Source organism: Falco cherrug, chromosome 3 (genome assembly GCF_023634085.1).
Source record: "Falco cherrug isolate bFalChe1 chromosome 3, bFalChe1.pri, whole genome shotgun sequence".
Classification (NCBI taxonomy): domain Eukaryota; kingdom Metazoa; phylum Chordata; class Aves; order Falconiformes; family Falconidae; genus Falco; species Falco cherrug.
The window spans coordinates 35309576-35326923 of record NC_073699.1 but is presented as its reverse complement, the minus strand read 5'-3'; the positions used below and the strand labels follow the sequence as shown (position 1 = coordinate 35326923).

Sequence of the window (17348 nt, the reverse complement as noted above, 5' to 3'; positions counted from 1 at the left end):
TGCAATGCAAAATATTAAACAACAAAAAGATATCCTCAGGACATTTTGAAAAAGGCAAGCCCTGTTTTTATAAACTCTTGCATGGTATGAGGCATGGCATATATGTATGATAAGGCAGTCACTGCTGTTTTGAACTCACACCTTGAGACAAAGAAATGCACTGAGACAATATGCAATAAACAAGTAATTGGAGAAGACAGATGGATATTAACTACATATTTTTCCTGAGGGGTAGGTTTTATGAGTCTTGTGACATCACTCAGTTCAAGGACCTGGAAAATATGCTGCAAAGTGCTGGCTGCCTTCTGTCTGGGAAGCCTCGAGATAAAACAGGGGAAGAGTTTGTGAGGCACTTGGGTGCTTTGGACCAGGGTTAACACAGGTAGAGATCTTTCTCTGTATGCAGCAGCACCTCGCAAAGGGTGTCTCTGAGAGGCCCAACAGACAGGCCAAGGCTGACAGGTTTCACAGAATGCAGAGCTAGGCTCTCTTCTGGACGCTGATCTGCTAGCCCAGAGGCCAGGTCTGAAGGTTCAGCTCACTCCAGTAAGGTGCACTGAAGTTCATCAATGTGAGGAGGGGAACCCATGACCAGTGAAGGTTCCTCTTTGCTGATCATGTGCCACCTCCACATACAGAGGAAAAAGCAGGCTGGTGTAAGGATTCATAGGATCTTTTCTGCCTGTCCCACTGCTGGGCCTCCTCCAGTGCACCTAAGCAGGGAAGGACAATGGAAGCACAGTGCCCTTTCCAAAGTGAAGAGGGAAGGGTAGCCAATGATCCTGGTTTTGCAAAACTGTGTAGCAGCAGAATACTTTTGGGGAGTTACTCAAAGGTCAGGGAAGAACTTCCCCTTTCCTCTGCCTAAATTCCTCTTCAACCAGCTGACTTGAACTTCATACAAGAAGAAGAAAATAAGACTATTTAATAGGATGATACTCACATCAAGTGATGCAGAATATTGTAATTTGGATGATGCATCTTTATACCACTTTATTAATTGTATTTCTTCCAAAAGTCACTATAAATAGCCTAATTGCATTAATCTCAAATGACAGTCTTAAATAATATATTCCATAAATCAAAATCAAACCCAAAAGACCTCTAGCTACTTGCACTGAACATGTCTTTTGGTTGTATTAGTGATTGATAACTATGCCCTGAGAAGGAAAATAGAAATATTAAAGAAAACAAGAGCAGCATTTTGCAGAAAAATAAGAGAAAAACAAGGTTTGAAAAAAACACCATCCTCAGAATCTGTTTCTGGGAGACATTTGAAAGGACAGCATTTTGCATATCAGCTTAAAAGAGGGTGGTAAACATCATTTCCTCCTACTCTCTGTAGAAGTGCATCAGAGTATCTTAAATACTTTCTGACTAGTAATGGAGATCATACCCAGACGGCATTTTGAAAATGAAGTATTTCAACTGATTTTTGGAGACATAAACAAGCATTCAATGAGTGATAAGCCTACAGATATAAAATGCAGCAGTTTCAGAATGAGTAAAATGCCCCTCATGTGACTTCTTAAATATCATCTTCTGCTCTGCTTTTTCTAATGTTCTCCCTCTCTAGAGTGTGGGAGAAGCAATATAAAAAATTAAGGCCTGATCATGAAAACTTTCATGTGACTAATCACTGACATGATTACATGAGTAATCATATCCGTTATTTGAAGTTTAACGGGCTTGACACACTCCTGCCCAGGAAAGGCCATTCTCCTTCCATGACAAGTGGAGTTGGGAGGCTGAAGGCCTGAAAGGTCAGGTGTCTTGTTCCTTTGGATTTCAGTTTAGGGATTTATCCTGAGGAATAGTGGGAAGGGGACAGGATGGAGGAATCAGCTGTAGTAAAGGTGGCTAGAGGAAAAGTTCTTCATTTTTCCTCCAGCTTCACAGGAGTTCCCCAAAGAAGTGAAGTGGAACAAGAGCTGTGCTACTTCCATTAGCACAGCATGTGCATGGAGGGTTGTTTTCAGGCCTTACTCCAGGTGCCGGTTTTAAGTTGACAACCACTGTAGTGGCTACAGGACAAGAAAACCATGAATGGTGGTGCAAGCTTCTGCTTTTCAAGGCTGACAGAGTGCCCCATAGAATCAACAGAGAGGTCACCAATGAAGCACTGTATAACAGGTGGTCTCTGCATGGCCTCAGACTCCATTAGGACCTTGGCTTTCTGAAATCTCACAAGCTCACAGTCTAGCAGGTAGTGAGGTAGATGTAGCCATGCTGAAATCTCTTTCTCCATTTGTCACTCCAGAGATGGCCTCTGTCTGAGTGAGACTGAGCTGGGCTGGTGGGACTGTTCATGTGAAGAAAGCTGGCCATGATCTTAAGCGATTTGCAGGAACCAGCTCAATTTCTGTTCTATTTCCATCTGGTTATCTAATCCTTGTAAAGTCACCAGGTGAAAGGAAATGTCAGATCATTCCTATGTGAAAATCCTTTCTTATTTCTCAGAGGATTTTGCAAGCACTGAGCAGTTATCTAGGTTAAAGGAAGTGAGGGGACTATGAAAATATCTTTGCCTTTCAGAAGGAAAAATAGCAAACGAAAGAAGCTGAAGCTTGTGGAACATTGAGATGATTTTTATTTTGAGAAATAATGTCAGTGTAATAATGACCTGGTCTGTCATGCAACTGCCATACTGTGTTTAATATTAAAGTTATATGATAATAGCAAAATATATGAATAATGTTTTGATAGACCCTGGGCCTCATATCTAAATGCTGCAATATGTCTTGCTGCATGATAAATGTCAACCCCAATTCACGAGAAGGAAAAGCCTTTCTTCCTTCAGCATGTTATGTTTTCAGTAATGTAAACCTTTGAAGAAGTGTTTATTTTTGTCATTCTGAGACCATTTGTCTTAGACAGGATATGAAATAGAAAACCAATATACCAGTTATCACCCAAAACAAATAATCCACATCAAGCCAAACAAAATATTTTGTTATTTAGTTAGAAGTTGCTTTATCTTTGTCTTTGACCATTTGCACTTTCATCAGGACTGTACCTTTTGAAGTGTTCTCTACTAATAACAGGGAAAAACTGGGTCATATGTCTGCTCCAGAAGAAAATACCCTGCATTTCAGACACCATACATTTGCTCATAGTTGCTTACAGGAACTAGAGATTCCCACTAGGCTTGAAAAAAAAAGCTTTATTAAAAGATGTTTCAAGGACTCAGATGACGCTAATTGCCCAAGAGGCACAGGGAGCCAAGTAAAAAGCAGGTCTGTCATAGGCAGCCATCACACCTAGTCATTGTGTTCCCTGTGACTGAAGAGCTGATGACACCAGACTCTTAGGAAATTCAGCACCTGCAAGCTTGATGAGGTAAGACAGCAAGTTTAATCTGCATTTAATGAACAATTCAGGAATAACTTTAAAAGCCTACCTTTAAGGTAGCATGGTGTTGACAGAAATAGGTACACGCTCTATGCACATCTTGTGACCTAGTTAATTATGGGTTTCTGAAAAAGCTATTACACTTCTTCCATGCAGTTTCAAAATCTGTTGTTTGCTTGTTCTGCCAGCTAAGAAGAGCTAGCATTTTGTTAAAACTTAGGCTACTGTGAAAGCAAAGGCTAGAAAATAATGAGAGAAAAAGGAAAACTGACTAAGCTTGTTATTTCTGCAGTGCAGTGTAGGCAGACAGATATTTATGCCTCCATGGAGCCCCAGTGTTATTAGTGTGTATTCACAGCAGTGTCGGCTAATCAGTAAGAGGATTCTGAACTGCGTTAGTCCAAACACCCCAAGTAAAAAGTGCTAAAGACACACAAGTAAATGCAAAGAAATAACATGGTCAAATCTAAAATGAAGAGTAGGACATTTTCATTCTTTTTAATCGTGATAGCATTGTCTCCTAAGATAAGGAAAAATAACAATTTTGTTTTGAGAGGTGGTTCTTAGATATATTATTTTTCAACTACAAATCATTTGTGAATGTTGGCAACACTGCAAAACATCACAAAGGGAAAACTATATTGACATAACATCATCAAGGTATTGGTCTTTCTTGCAGTTTGAAAACCCTCCAGCAACTTCCTTCTGATTTAACAGGAAAAAATTGCTCAGGCATATCTAAAGCTGACCATATGTCAGACAGTAGGGAAGTGAGCTGTTCAAGAGGCAGATAATTATCAGTCACATTTCTCAGGCTTTTCTTAGTACCTTGTTCATTCTGTCCTTCATTCAGCAGGTACCACAGATGCTTTTCTGCCTGCACCTTACTTCAGGTCTCATACAACAACCCTCACTTTCCCAACTCGCACAGCCTCCAGCACTTGCCTCCATCCTCAGTTAGGACACCAGTATGGTGATCTAGACCTACCACATACTCTCAGTATGGATTCCCATCTCATGTTCCTTATCTCAAAAATACAGAGCCTGGGATAACCAGGGCACTGTGAAACAGCAGTTGAACTCTGTGTGACAAGAAAAAAGCTACTGCCAAAGCAATATAATGCAACCTACGGCAGAGCAACTGAGAGACAGCAACCTGCTCTTTTGTCATGGTTAGCAGATTATGATTCTCCTGTTTGTTTTGCTCTGGTTTTCTGTTTTTCTGTCTAACTGAGTTTCTTTAGTGCTCTGTACAGCAGTGTGGATAAAATCAAAGCGTTTGGAATAGCTATTACCTGCATTTTACAATGGAGGAAATAAAAGCAAACACAAATAAAAGTGTTCTCCAAAGTCATACTCTGTACAATCAGAAATAAAACCCAAGGCTTATACATTAACTATGAGCCTATTCTTACTTCCCAGCAGTCAGAAATGAGCTACTGATTACAAGCGCAATAGAGACATGCTTGAGAGAGTGAGGGCTCCCAGCCCTTTGAAGCAGCCAAGGGAATCTAGGTTAGACCCAGATAGTAGCACCACCACCCATGAAGCCTCTTCTTTAAGCAGTCAGCCTTGCATCACAGAGCTTTTCTCCTGCACGCTGCTGTATATACCACCAGACTGGTGATGACTATGACTCAAGATCTCTGCAGACTTTTAAGCTTGAAAATATCCTCAACAGCTTCAGTTCTTGCAAGGCATTTTAAGACGTAAATGAAACCTGCTGCAACAAGCCCAGTCTGGATATGCAGAGTTGACAAAAGTGGCACACTGTGCAGTATTTCTGTTATAAATCCTCCATTCCAAGGGACCGAACTGCAACTGTAATTAATCACTGCAGGATGGAGCTAGGCAGGAGAGCGCTGCAGGCAAGTACATATTATTTTTCTTTCAGCAAATCTGAAAATATTGCAGGTCTGTGTGAAACACCGGGCAGATTACTCCAGGGCCTTGAGCTTATTTCATTTTCCACGTTAATAAAAATAAATTTAGCAGCAAAAACTGGCATACAACTGGGATTCGCATCAATGAAATTTCACCAAATAAAAATGCTACGACCGAATTAGAGCCTGACTACCTCTGTTTGCATGTCTCAGTCAAAAGTCCTTTATTTAGCCCCCTCAGTTATGAGTTCTGTAGGGGTTTTTTGCACACAAAATCTAAGCTTTTTCACACGACCATAAACTACACCAATGCCACAGAATTCCTTCACAGAGAGCCATTTGTGTTGCTTTGTGAGTTTGGGTTTTAAAATGTGGTCTGGAAATGCATACACCTTGAAGTCAATTTTATGACTGTGGCTCTGTGTCTGCTCCAGCTCCTGCTGGTGTTTTTGGAAGGAACTGTACTGTCAATTATGTCTGTCAATATGTTTTTCAGTGTTTTTTTCCACTTAACCCTTGCTGGTCATCTGTAACTCCTTCATCTAGACAACCTAGCTAAACTTCTTCCTACAACCACAGCATCAAGAAAAAGAAAAACATTAGAAGATACTCTGCACCCAGTTCAAACCTGTTTCCCAAGGAGACGGCATGCAGATTCATGTGAGATTTCATTCTTAATTGTTCTGGATAGAGAGAAAAACTCTGGCAAGTGGACTGATGGCAAAATAACCATGAGACAAATGCAACCCAGATGGTGTAAGCACAAGAGACACTTGATCTGTTGTATGGCGCATAATCAGACACTGTGGAAGAAGGTGATGGTCGACTTTGTGATTATTTATAACACGTCAAGATAGACCCTGGAACTGAAGCAACCACAGCCTCTGATAGGTGCTATACACTATGGACATCAGCAGCTGTAACCATGCACCAGCAAGTCTTCTATCACTGTTAATGTGCTGTTTGTTTCATTTTATAGAAGACTAAGTGTCACAAGTCATGTTCCTTATCCCTTTTCTTTTGATAAAGCTCAAGCTTTGTTCAACAGGTTCATAGCACCCAATGAAAACTCAGTAATTCACATTTTATGTATTCAAACTGAAGGGCTTGTTCTAATTGGGACTCTGGCAGTGTCAATCCTAATACTTTCTTATGCTAAAATATTTTAAGTGTTCATCCATTAACATGTGCTGAAGAAAGCTTGGAGTTTATAAACTTTAAAGGGATATTATGCATTATACCTCTTTTTTTTTTTTCATTTAATGCTCGATACCTGGGCTTATTATTGGCTAGGCTATGGTTTCATCATCGCACTGAAAGCAGTAGAAGAATAACATACACTAGAAAGAGTGTTTAATATATGTAAGTTATACAATAAAAGCTCTGGAATATAGCAAACCAAGCACAGAGGCACCAACTCAAGAAAGAAAGATGGCAATTAACTGCATTACTTTAAGTAACTGACAGGAAATTTGCTACCCTGAGATTATTCTTTTTGGCCATAAAGATAAAACATTATCGTGTTCTGAAAAACTCAGGACACTAACTTTCAGCAGTTCCTCAGTACTTGATGGTGTTCATCCTAGAAATCAAGAATACAAGTACAAAGGACCTTCATATGCTATCAGTGTTTAAGAGGTTGCCATTGACTCCAGTAGGAAATCTGTTCTAAAACCAGATAGCATTGTATTGCTCAGTGTATTGAGCTGATAACAAAATAGGTAATTTATCGTTGAAAGTAACTACTTTTTTCCATACTACTTGTCCTTATCTCTTAGAAAATGCACAGGCTGAAGTAACTGCTGAACTGGGGTTTGGTCATGAGCAATGGAGTCTTGTAGCCCCTGCTGAAAGTTACTAACTTAAATCCAATCGAAATAGAAAAAACAGTAAGATGAGAAAAAAATATTGTTTGTTGCCCAGACAGGCAATGGAAAACATTTTTTGTCATCTTACTGTTTTGCAGTGTCCTCTTTATCACTGTAGACTAATACCTATAATCGCATTCAATTTAATTCAAATCTATGGTGATGATTCCTGAGGTGGTATGGGGACTGAGGTTCTAATCAAGAATTCATTACAGTGAGCAGACTTGTGTCCTCACCCTGCATGAACATGGAGAGAGGTTCAGCGCCTGCTTTCTTGAGGTGAACATAAAATCAATTTCTAACAATACCCTTTGCTCTCAGAATCCCGTTCAGACTTCATGGACAGTGAAGCTTTCCAAGATTAGGTCTAGTATCTTCCACTAGTACTACACTAAAACCAGTTTCCAGGTTTTCATAGCAAAAAGTGGTGGGAGTAAATTACTCTCTGTAAAATTGAACGTGATGAGGCATGTGAGGGCTTTTAAAAGGGCTTTGAATCATCTTAGTCATCTTCCCACTTTCCCCACTGTTTGGCAAAGGGTACAAGACGTCTCTCATTTCTAAAGGTCTGTTGCAGGCTGCCTGCTATTGCTTGTGATTCAGCCTCCTTTTTGCAGACATTTTTTTTGCAGCCTACACAGCAGGAAGGCTGTGAAACAACTTCAGTTCACTCAGTCTCCCAGACCTGAAGTTGATTGGCAATTTTCAGAAATCTATCACTGCAGAAATCATTAAAAATCTCAGGGATGTTGTAAAGGATTTGCTTAATTTTGCTACAGGAATAAAAAACCCTAACAAAAACAACAAAAACCCCCACCCCAACCAAGTAATACAAGGTCAATCAGCCATATTTGCCCGTATTTCTCTTTATTTCTCTTTCATATTCAGCAGTGGTGAGAATGATTGTTAGAACTAGTAGCTCTAGCAACCGCAACCATCAGGTTGAGAGCTGACTAACAGTATCTCAAGGTATAGCAACTTTACTCACAGTAGCAAAATATAGTAGTATAGTAAACAATTTATAGTTTTTTTTTCTCCGTCATTTTTTCTGCAATTAAAACCCCCAAACATAAACCATTACATAGGGCCTAAATATATGGGGTTTTTATCAATTTGGGCAATCAGCCCTGCGATGGTCATAACGCTTCCACCTGCAAGAAGAAAGGGATGTTTTCTTTGGATGTTTCAAACAATGTAGATTTTCTGGTTATGGGCAAAATGAATTAATATAACACATTTGGAATCATTTTGGTCCAGCTAGAAACAAAAGTATCACTCAATGGCTTACTGTGAATTTACTGGGATATATTTATCCATTATAATGTTCTGGAAGTACTTATTAGTTTGATTATGTTAATATTTCATTTTGGTTTTGCCAGATGGAGGTTCAGACATGCAATATTTCCTGAAGCTAATATGGGATACACCAGAGTGGGGACTGAGACACTGTCTCCATGGTTCATTGGAATAGAAAACTTCTGCCAGCCACAGAAGTGAGAGAGAATTGTGGTGTTTTAATGAGAGGGATTGTACTCATGTTTAGAATGAAACAGAGGTTCTATTGCAATTTTCAAGAGAATAACACATAGTTTTATGGGAATAGTGGCAACTACTGGATACCTAAGTTTTGTAACTTTTCTTCTTTGACTTAGCACATAAATGAAGATATACATGCCCATCCTGTCTACAGTAGCTCAACATATAATTGTAAGTCTTACATAAATCAGCACAAAAAAATGTCTACTTCTAGAAATGGAATAATCACAGAATGAAATGGACACTACAGATTGCAGCTCAAACAAACATAATGGACGTTAAATAACTGCAAGTTTTGCTAGTATTGCTCATTACATTTGTTTTTAAATTCCTAATATATTGGGCATTCATATAAATATGCTTCAGATATTTTGAAATTTTGTCATATATATTACACCATGAGTTACACTTTTGGGGTCCCTGTACTCCCAGTCTGGAATTTTAATTATTCTTTTTATTGACCTTGGAAATCCTCTTATGTGCTTTAGGCAGTGTCTACAAAGGTCAGCCTCTCACTCAATCAAATTAACATCTTTTGTTCTGTTTTGAAGCTTAGAACATTTACATCTTAAAGACAGCTACATCATCAATCCTGAGGCAATATCCCAGTGAGCACACCCTCTACATCCATTATCTTTGGGGGCTGGGAAGGGTGAAAGGGAAGTTATTTGCCTTCTGTGGTCTAATTCTACCTGAGCTTCATACACACAGGATGCACCATCCCTTGCCCCTGACCATCAGGCAGAACAGAAGCAGATGTCGGAGAGCTGTGTTTCACAGCTGATCACACAATATAAACTAATCTAATCTCTAGTCTGGATTCTGAACCAGGGCTATATTTTGACATGGCCAAAACTCACTGACCTATGAGATCTGCTCTATGAGACTGGACAAAACATTCTGGGGGAGAATGGGGGAATGCCCCCCCCCCCCCCCGCCCCAACCCAGATGACTGTATACTGCCATTTAACTACTTGATTCAGCACCTACATCCAGACAGTCCCAAGCGGCTCCAGATTTGTCACCCAACTTTGAATACCTCTGGGAAACATAATGGCCAGGGACCTCAATATGTGGCAAGACTCCAGGCACAACCACTTCTCAGGCATGGTCACAGTGGCTCCTACTCAGAAAAAAACCTGTGACTGAGTGGCAGAGAGAAGGCTATCTGAGAATTCCCTCAAGGCAAGGGACTTCCCAAATAACTCATTGCTTCTCTTAGGGCCCTTGAGGACAGCAAGGGGATGCCATAACCATGAGCATGTCTTTGCAGGGATTTTAGTTGAAGAAAGGTCTGCCACTATTTGCAGGTATTAACTCATTAAATGATATTGGCACTAATAGGAGCCGATGCTCATCCATGCAAGAGCATGTGTAGAAAACAGCACGGGAGGGGGCAAGTCTTGTTTCTTCAGAAAGGAATGCTCCTAAAAGTAAGATTACTTCATGAATCAGGAGCTACAGATCATATGAACAAAAATATTGTCATTAAATGAAGGTCTGCCAGCATTGTAGCACAAGGATTCAAGACAATTGCCTTTCAACATATCTTATGGGCTGATTCTTTCCGTAAAATTAGTGCTAGCCTAGGACCTTCTGTAAAAACAAAACAAGCTGCTTCTCATCTCTCAAAAGATGTCAAACATTTATCGAAATCTCCATTTACTTAGCCACCCACAGAGAACGACATACAGGAGATTTTAGTTGCTGGTTTGACCTTGACTATTTAATGAGACGTATAATGATGCCATTGCAGCAAACAGAGACTGGCAGAACAAATGCAAGCAGCCACTAAGATCTCTCATCTTCAACAAAAGTGGTGGTAGGGGGAAAAAAAGGGTACTCTTAGATGAAGGAAACAAGTCTCAGCATGTGGGATCAACATATGGTGGCAGAAGATATCAGATGCCAAAAGGAGAACTATAGCAATTTACTGGTCTATTTCATGCCATACTTTTTTCTGTGTAAAACACAGGGAACCTCCATGGTGCATGGCAGCTGGTAGCAGCAAACTTGATATTACTCAAAATAAAAGGCATTTGAGTAGCTTTGTCCCTTCTTTTATATCTTTGCTGTTACTTATGTCTGTACAAAGCAAGTGTGTTTTACTCACAAAACACAGCCATTTTGAGATATTTATTTTTAAGAAGTATATGTTTATCTAAGGCTATGGCAGTGAAGGAAAAAAGCCCTTTCCAAAAGCAGCACAGTGTTAGAGATCCATTAAGCTTGATATCACATAAAACTGCAAGATGTGTCTCCTCAGAAGACAGGATTGCACTGTGGCCTTAGCTCTCTGTCTGTGGAAACTGTAAGGAAACTAAAAATAGTTATGGTCTCTTAGGTTTCTTTATTGTACCAAGTGACAAAGTTTACAGTACACAAGTACAGAGGGAGTGGGATGCTTTCCCTACTTTCTTTTTTTTTTAAGATTGCTTCTTTAGGAGGAATATTTGTCACAATCCTGCATGTGTCTTCACCCCAAAGTTTTCACCTAGCCAGAGGTGAGGACATATGCCTGCCATCCCAACTCCCTGTATGCCTAGTCACGTGGAGAGGCAGAGATGCCCAGCAATGTCATATTTTATACACGCTAAAATAAATTTCAGATGTTGAGCGCTTTTAAAACACAGGCATTGTTGTTAGGTAGTTAAGCCTAACTGCTCTTTGTATTCACCCATAAAGTCAGGCTGTGTCATTTAGATATCTTGGGAGAATTGCATATGGATGAGGGATGTGGAGGTGGAAAGGTCAACTGGTTTATAACTCGGGTCAAAGAGGCATTTTCGTGAATGGGAAGGGCTGGGTTAAAGAAAGTTCACAGTGTGATAGGGAAAGGGGACTAGTATCCCTGAGAGATGAACATATGTTCAGGGTAAGCTAGTGATAAATAATTCCAAGATAAAAACAAAGGTTTATTTTTCATAAAAAGACCAAATAAACTCATTTTTTCAAAAAAATCCACTTTGATTATCAGTTTCATTAAGGAACACCTCTAATACAGAGGTAGTTCACTAAGAAGTGATGGAGAAGGTAAATTCACATTGGCTATCTCTTCTGATCCCCCCCCACACACACACACATGTGAATAACATCAAGGAATACTGTCTACACCAGATGAACTCTCCCACTCTATCTGACTGCACAGCCAGACACAGTCTACTAAAAACATGTTTCTAATGGCCAGAAAATAAAATGGCTTCAAAGCAGAGCAGTAACCCAACTTGTAGGCTATGCCAAACCCATAGGAAGCTGGTGGACTTCCTAACAGGATAAGCCAAGGGCACCAGGTGTGGACTAAGAAAACCTACCCTGGAGTACCTTCTCTCTCCAGCCTCTCTGTGCAGACCCATCTTCATCCATTCCTTTTGAGCCTTTCCCCCAGTACCAGACCTCTTCCATGCTACAGCACCAGTTTAACATCGACTTTTCTCTCCATATCTATTACTCCTGAACCCACTGTACTCATCTCTGGGAGCAGCACGTAGTTTATGGACACGTTTGCAGACAAGAGCTTACCCAAATCCCGGTATTACTGAGCTATCTGAGGAGATCTCCTCCAGGCCAGCTTCCGCCAATGTATAGTAGCTACTTTAACCTGGCCCTTGGGAAATGGGGTCGGGGTCTACCACCTTCTTGCTCCTCTTGAACAGGATTGGAAGTAACATTTCTAAGAAGCCCCTTTTGTGTGTAGGCTGTAATCTCTTACAGGCACAAGGAGCAGAAAGCGTGGAAGCATGCCTTATATGTCTTTTCCTTGCACAACTCTGTAAGCCAAGCCAAGCCACAGAGATATTTTTTTCTTCTTGGCCTGCATAATTTCACATCAACACTTTTCAACAAACATTACCAGACATACATTATTTCTTCTGCAGTAGAAACTGAAAAAAGATTTCCATTGTAAAAAAGATTTTTACAATTAATTTTAGTTACATTTTTTCCCTGATACCCACTTAGCACCCCAAGCTGTTTCTGTCACTAGAATAGCACCATCATGGCCTCGCCTTCATGTCACAGTCACTGTGTATATCTCCATGGACATTTTACAAACAAACAAAAAAGAAATATTCTGATCATTTCTGTCTGTATTAGTGGAATTAAGAAGTGCACTTAAGAAGCATGATTAGAAACTATTTTTTAAACCGACTTCTATGAGTTGTTGGGTATTTTTCCTACAGAAGAAAAAAATCTTAGAAGACAGGTGATATAACGTTAAGGTAGAAATGTACTGTACTATCACAAACTGCATGAAGCAGTTAATAAGAGGGTTTATTAAGAGAGCTGTTATAATGCAACTGCCAGGGACGAATGGTGCAAAAATACTGAAATGAGTTTCCCTAGTTAAAGTGTTCTCTGTGCAGTCTGGATAATAATTCTTAGGCCAAAGATTATTGACAACACAGGGATATTCTCCTGGATTTGATAGTTCCTCATGAAACCTCTGTATAACTTTCTCCTGGAAAAGTTTTCTTATTGAAATATTTTGGTTGTCAGCCCAGTGGCCGAGATCCTTTGGAGTTTAAGAGTCTAGTGATAATGTGATCAGCTGCATTGTTTATTATCTATTGCACAAACCACCCAGAAGACTCAAGTCATAGTCAAAAAATGGAATATTTCTTAAAGAAATATTTAGATTAGGCCACCTAAAGCTAAATATATCTTCAATATGTATGTTCTTGACTTTGAATTATGTATTTCCCAAAAAAGTGTAGACAGGGTTGCCACTTTTTTAAGCAGTGAAATGGTGCAAAGATGAAAACACACGATTGCGATTGGTAAAGCTTGATTACAAGGCTAGCTCCCTTCTTGAGGAATTCAGGACAAGCAAAGTCTTTATGGCTTGGACATTCTCCTCTCACCTTTACAGAACACCGAGATAAAGCATTGACGTTGCAATAGACAATGACAATTACCTGCCTATCTGACTCTTGTAGGGCAGAAAGTCCTTAAGGTTTGAAATTTGGGGAAGAATGACATGGGGGATTCCTGTTAGTAACACACAAGAGGCAGAGTTGTTTTCTTGTTTTAGAAGTGAAGATGCCAGAGGTTTGTTAAATCCATGCATTTCCAGGAATGGGAAGCCCTTGGTGGATGCTTCTCATGGGAGAGACAAGATATACTCACACGTGCAGCTGACCCCTAGGAAACTTTTCTCCTGCTCTGACATAAAGCCAGAAGGTTTCAGGGAATGTGAAAGCTTTTTTATTTTATTTTTATTATTTATAGCGTCTAATCAGCACGTACACCTCTGACAGAGGAAAAGGACCAGGGAGACTGGCTGCTTTTCTCTGTGTGCTGCCATGAAGTATCTGGACTTTGTTCAGGACAGTAACTACCAGAAACTCACAGGATCTAGCCATCCAGTGTAATTTACACTCACTCAGCAATGCATAAATTACAGAACATCTTACCTCATCCCTGGTTTTGACCTAATTGCCCACACCCTTTGCACGTATCTCAACTGACTTAGAATCTCCCACAAAGAGGGGGAAGGGAAGATTATAAACTGACTTTTCCACAGAAGAACGGCCTATCATGTGACTTAGTGAGCTCTAAGAACATGTAAAGACATATCAGATTATAATGGCGTATTTGAATATTTCCATGAGAACATCTCATCCCAGCTGATCTAGAATACTTCCTTTGGGGGAAAAAAGATCTCAGCCCTCTACAGAATGAAAGAAAATGAGCACTAGGGCAAAGCAGCAAGTAAGTCAGCACATTTTTGTCAACCTGCAACAAACTGAAAAATGGCTACATTTTCTGTGGTAAATTTCATTTGGAGAAGAAATCAAGGAAAACCAGAAGCCTCTTAAAAAAATTTACAAAAGTGAAACTTTTGTCTTTTTGGTGCTTCAGTTTATTATTTTAAAAAGTTCCATGAATTATGAGATGTTTCATAGCTGATATTTCCCTGCACCCTGCTGTTCTTTAGTTCCTGGGCCAGTTCTACTGCTGGGTGAAACAGAAAGATATCTTGGAGCCAACACTGCTTTGCACAGTGACTCACAAGCTGGAATAGCTAAAAAGAGTTCCACAATTTATTCCTGGTCTTAAATGGAAATTGACTTAAATTCTTTTGATCCAACTGTTGCTGGAAACCTCCCCTTGTGAGCCCATCATTCACACTTTTTGTCTTGTGCATTTATCTCAATGTTGTTACAAGCAATAATCACTGAATTAGGGCATCAAATGCATATTTGAGGGAATCAGACATTCAGAGCATTTAAAGGTGGCTTTCACTTAGCAAATGAACTGATTCCAGGTAACAGAGATTTCGTGGAATTTTAGATAGAGTTGGCAGTTCGAAGTCCAAAGTGTTCTATTATAGAGGGTAATATATGGAAAGCAGCCTGTCAAGAAGGGAACAGACTTGGAAGCAACCAAATAATGTTATTCCATCTCTCTGGAAAAAGAACCTCAAAATTACCTGCCCATCAGAACAGTTAAAATAATTCTGGATTTTAGGATTAATACAGCAGAGCTTTTTGGTTATAAATATTGCAAAAACACCCAATACACTTAGTAGAGTGGCTCTGAACACATAGCAAAGTACCAAGACACATTAAAAGCATCATCCTTTCAGGCTACATGTTCCCTTATGTCATTAAATTCTTAATCTATTTTAAATCTACCCACTCACTGCCAGTCTGCAATACTTCTTCAGACAGCTTCCCATTTGTAAGATGATGTCCTGAGAACCGACATCAATGGAAAATGCAAGTATTCAGTTCTTTGCCAGATTTAGCCACACACTGCTCAACAGCCTTTTAGAAAACATGACCTTTTTTTTTTCCACTACAGCTACTTCACCTAAGATGGCATATTTCATACAATGAAATTCCTAGAATTTCAGCTTCTAGTCCTGGGGTAAATTCAACATCCTTGAGAAAGAAACAACAAAAGGTTAGTGATTCTGCAAACAACTGAGTAATTGAAAATGAGGCATGGATAAACTTTTTTATTTGGCATATGTGAGGAGTAAACAAATTATAACTGAGGAATAAACTCTGCTAGAGTGGGTTCATGTTTGATTTAACCTTTGATTCCAAATATATAAACCCTTTTGTGCTTCCTGCAATGAGTTCAGTAAGTTTCCACATAAATTCCTCTTCTGACCACACTTCTGCCTCGTGCTCCTCACCAACCTTCAGAAAGTTTAAAAGATTCTTCTTCATATATCTTCATTCCCCAAACATCTCGTCTTCCATCCCTCAAAGACTATTTTATATTCATCTACTCTTATTTTGTCAGGAAGCAGAATAAATGCACATTGCAGATGTGGTGTTCCTTATTTTAGCTAGGGCCTCCAGTAGGGATAAATGTGCAAACTGGAGCGAAGTCCCAGGAGATGGTTGGTTGCAGTTTGCCAAACAGGGCTGTGTGTAGCACAGATGATTCACCCTGCTGATGCTGACTGTTTCCCAAACTCTGGGAAGAGTCAGAAATGGCATGGTGGAGGAGCAATTAAAGATAATATTCTTCTCTTTGATACAATATTTTCATATGGAACTGAATCATCCACTTGCAGATAGTTCTAAAGAGCTGAAATGCTTTGTTCAGGCTCATTTTCTAAATGAAAGACAGTCTTTTTTTAAACAAACATTTTATTTTCTTTCAATTTTATTTTTTTTTTTTTATTTTGACAAGGACCTGTTTGTCTCCTGTTCTCCTGAAAAGCTGAATAACACTGAAAATGTCTAGCTCTGTGTCTGAACACTCAAAGACTTACAGTTAGGAAAGAGTTCCTTCCATGTGCGTGACTGCAGACAGTCCTGTCCAATGTGAACTTGTGGCCCGCTTGTGGCCACATTATTTTGTGACTGTTCAGAAAAGTGTTCTATACATAACCTTGAAACCACCAGCCTGGATGGCTTCAGACCAGTTGGCAATTCAGTTACATGTAACATCTACTGCAACGGCTCACCTGAAACTTACCAGGTGCGTAAGTATTATTTGACTAGATTATAAATACCAGCTCCCATTCAAGATTTCGGCTCCCTGGATTCATGTTACCTGAAAGGCAGTGTAAGTCTGACCACAATCTTTCGTGACAGCTACATTCATTGAAATAATGACACCATGAATCACAGGAGTAAAACCTGTATATACAAGATTCAGAGTCTTCTTGGCAAATGATCCACTGAGCTAACACTCACCTCTGGAAGACATCCAGAAGCACTGACATCTTAGCAACAATACAAAAAAGCAACCACTCTAGTCTTTTCTTTCCAAAATACAGCCATCTACAGTGGGAACTGAAAATGTGAGCTAGGCTCACAAGGAAGTTTTAACTCACTGTTAAAGGACCCAACTGCCAGGATATCTCATCCCTGAGTTACACAGCTAGTTGCACGCATTGATTCACATGCAGCGCATGCAAAACTGTAGGCTTTAGGCATATGATTCCCCCAAAAGCCAGCAAGTTAAGCAGGTGGCACGTGTTAGCCCATAGAAACTGATAAGATTAAGATCACATCTCTGTCCTGTGGTGAGTCCCCTACCACTCAACTTCACATTGATGTGAGGCCCTTGTGCCAGTTCTTCTCGCAAAGTAATGGCCTTAGTAATCACTTTCTTCCACAGATAGACTTATCAGAGTATTCACGCAAAAATAGTTCAGCTAGAATAGATTCATTCCTGTGCTATAAGGGGGTTGAACACATATTTTCCACTCCCAAACCACTGGAGCCAGTGCTATCCTGGGATG

General features: G+C 39.8%; 1 long non-coding RNA gene across 1 annotated transcript in view; it reads right to left on the bottom strand.

Annotated features, from left to right (window-relative positions):
* Positions 1 to 17348, bottom strand: part of LOC129735487 (uncharacterized) — a 43763-nt gene that overhangs the window by 1158 nt on the left and 25257 nt on the right. The window lies entirely within an intron of this gene.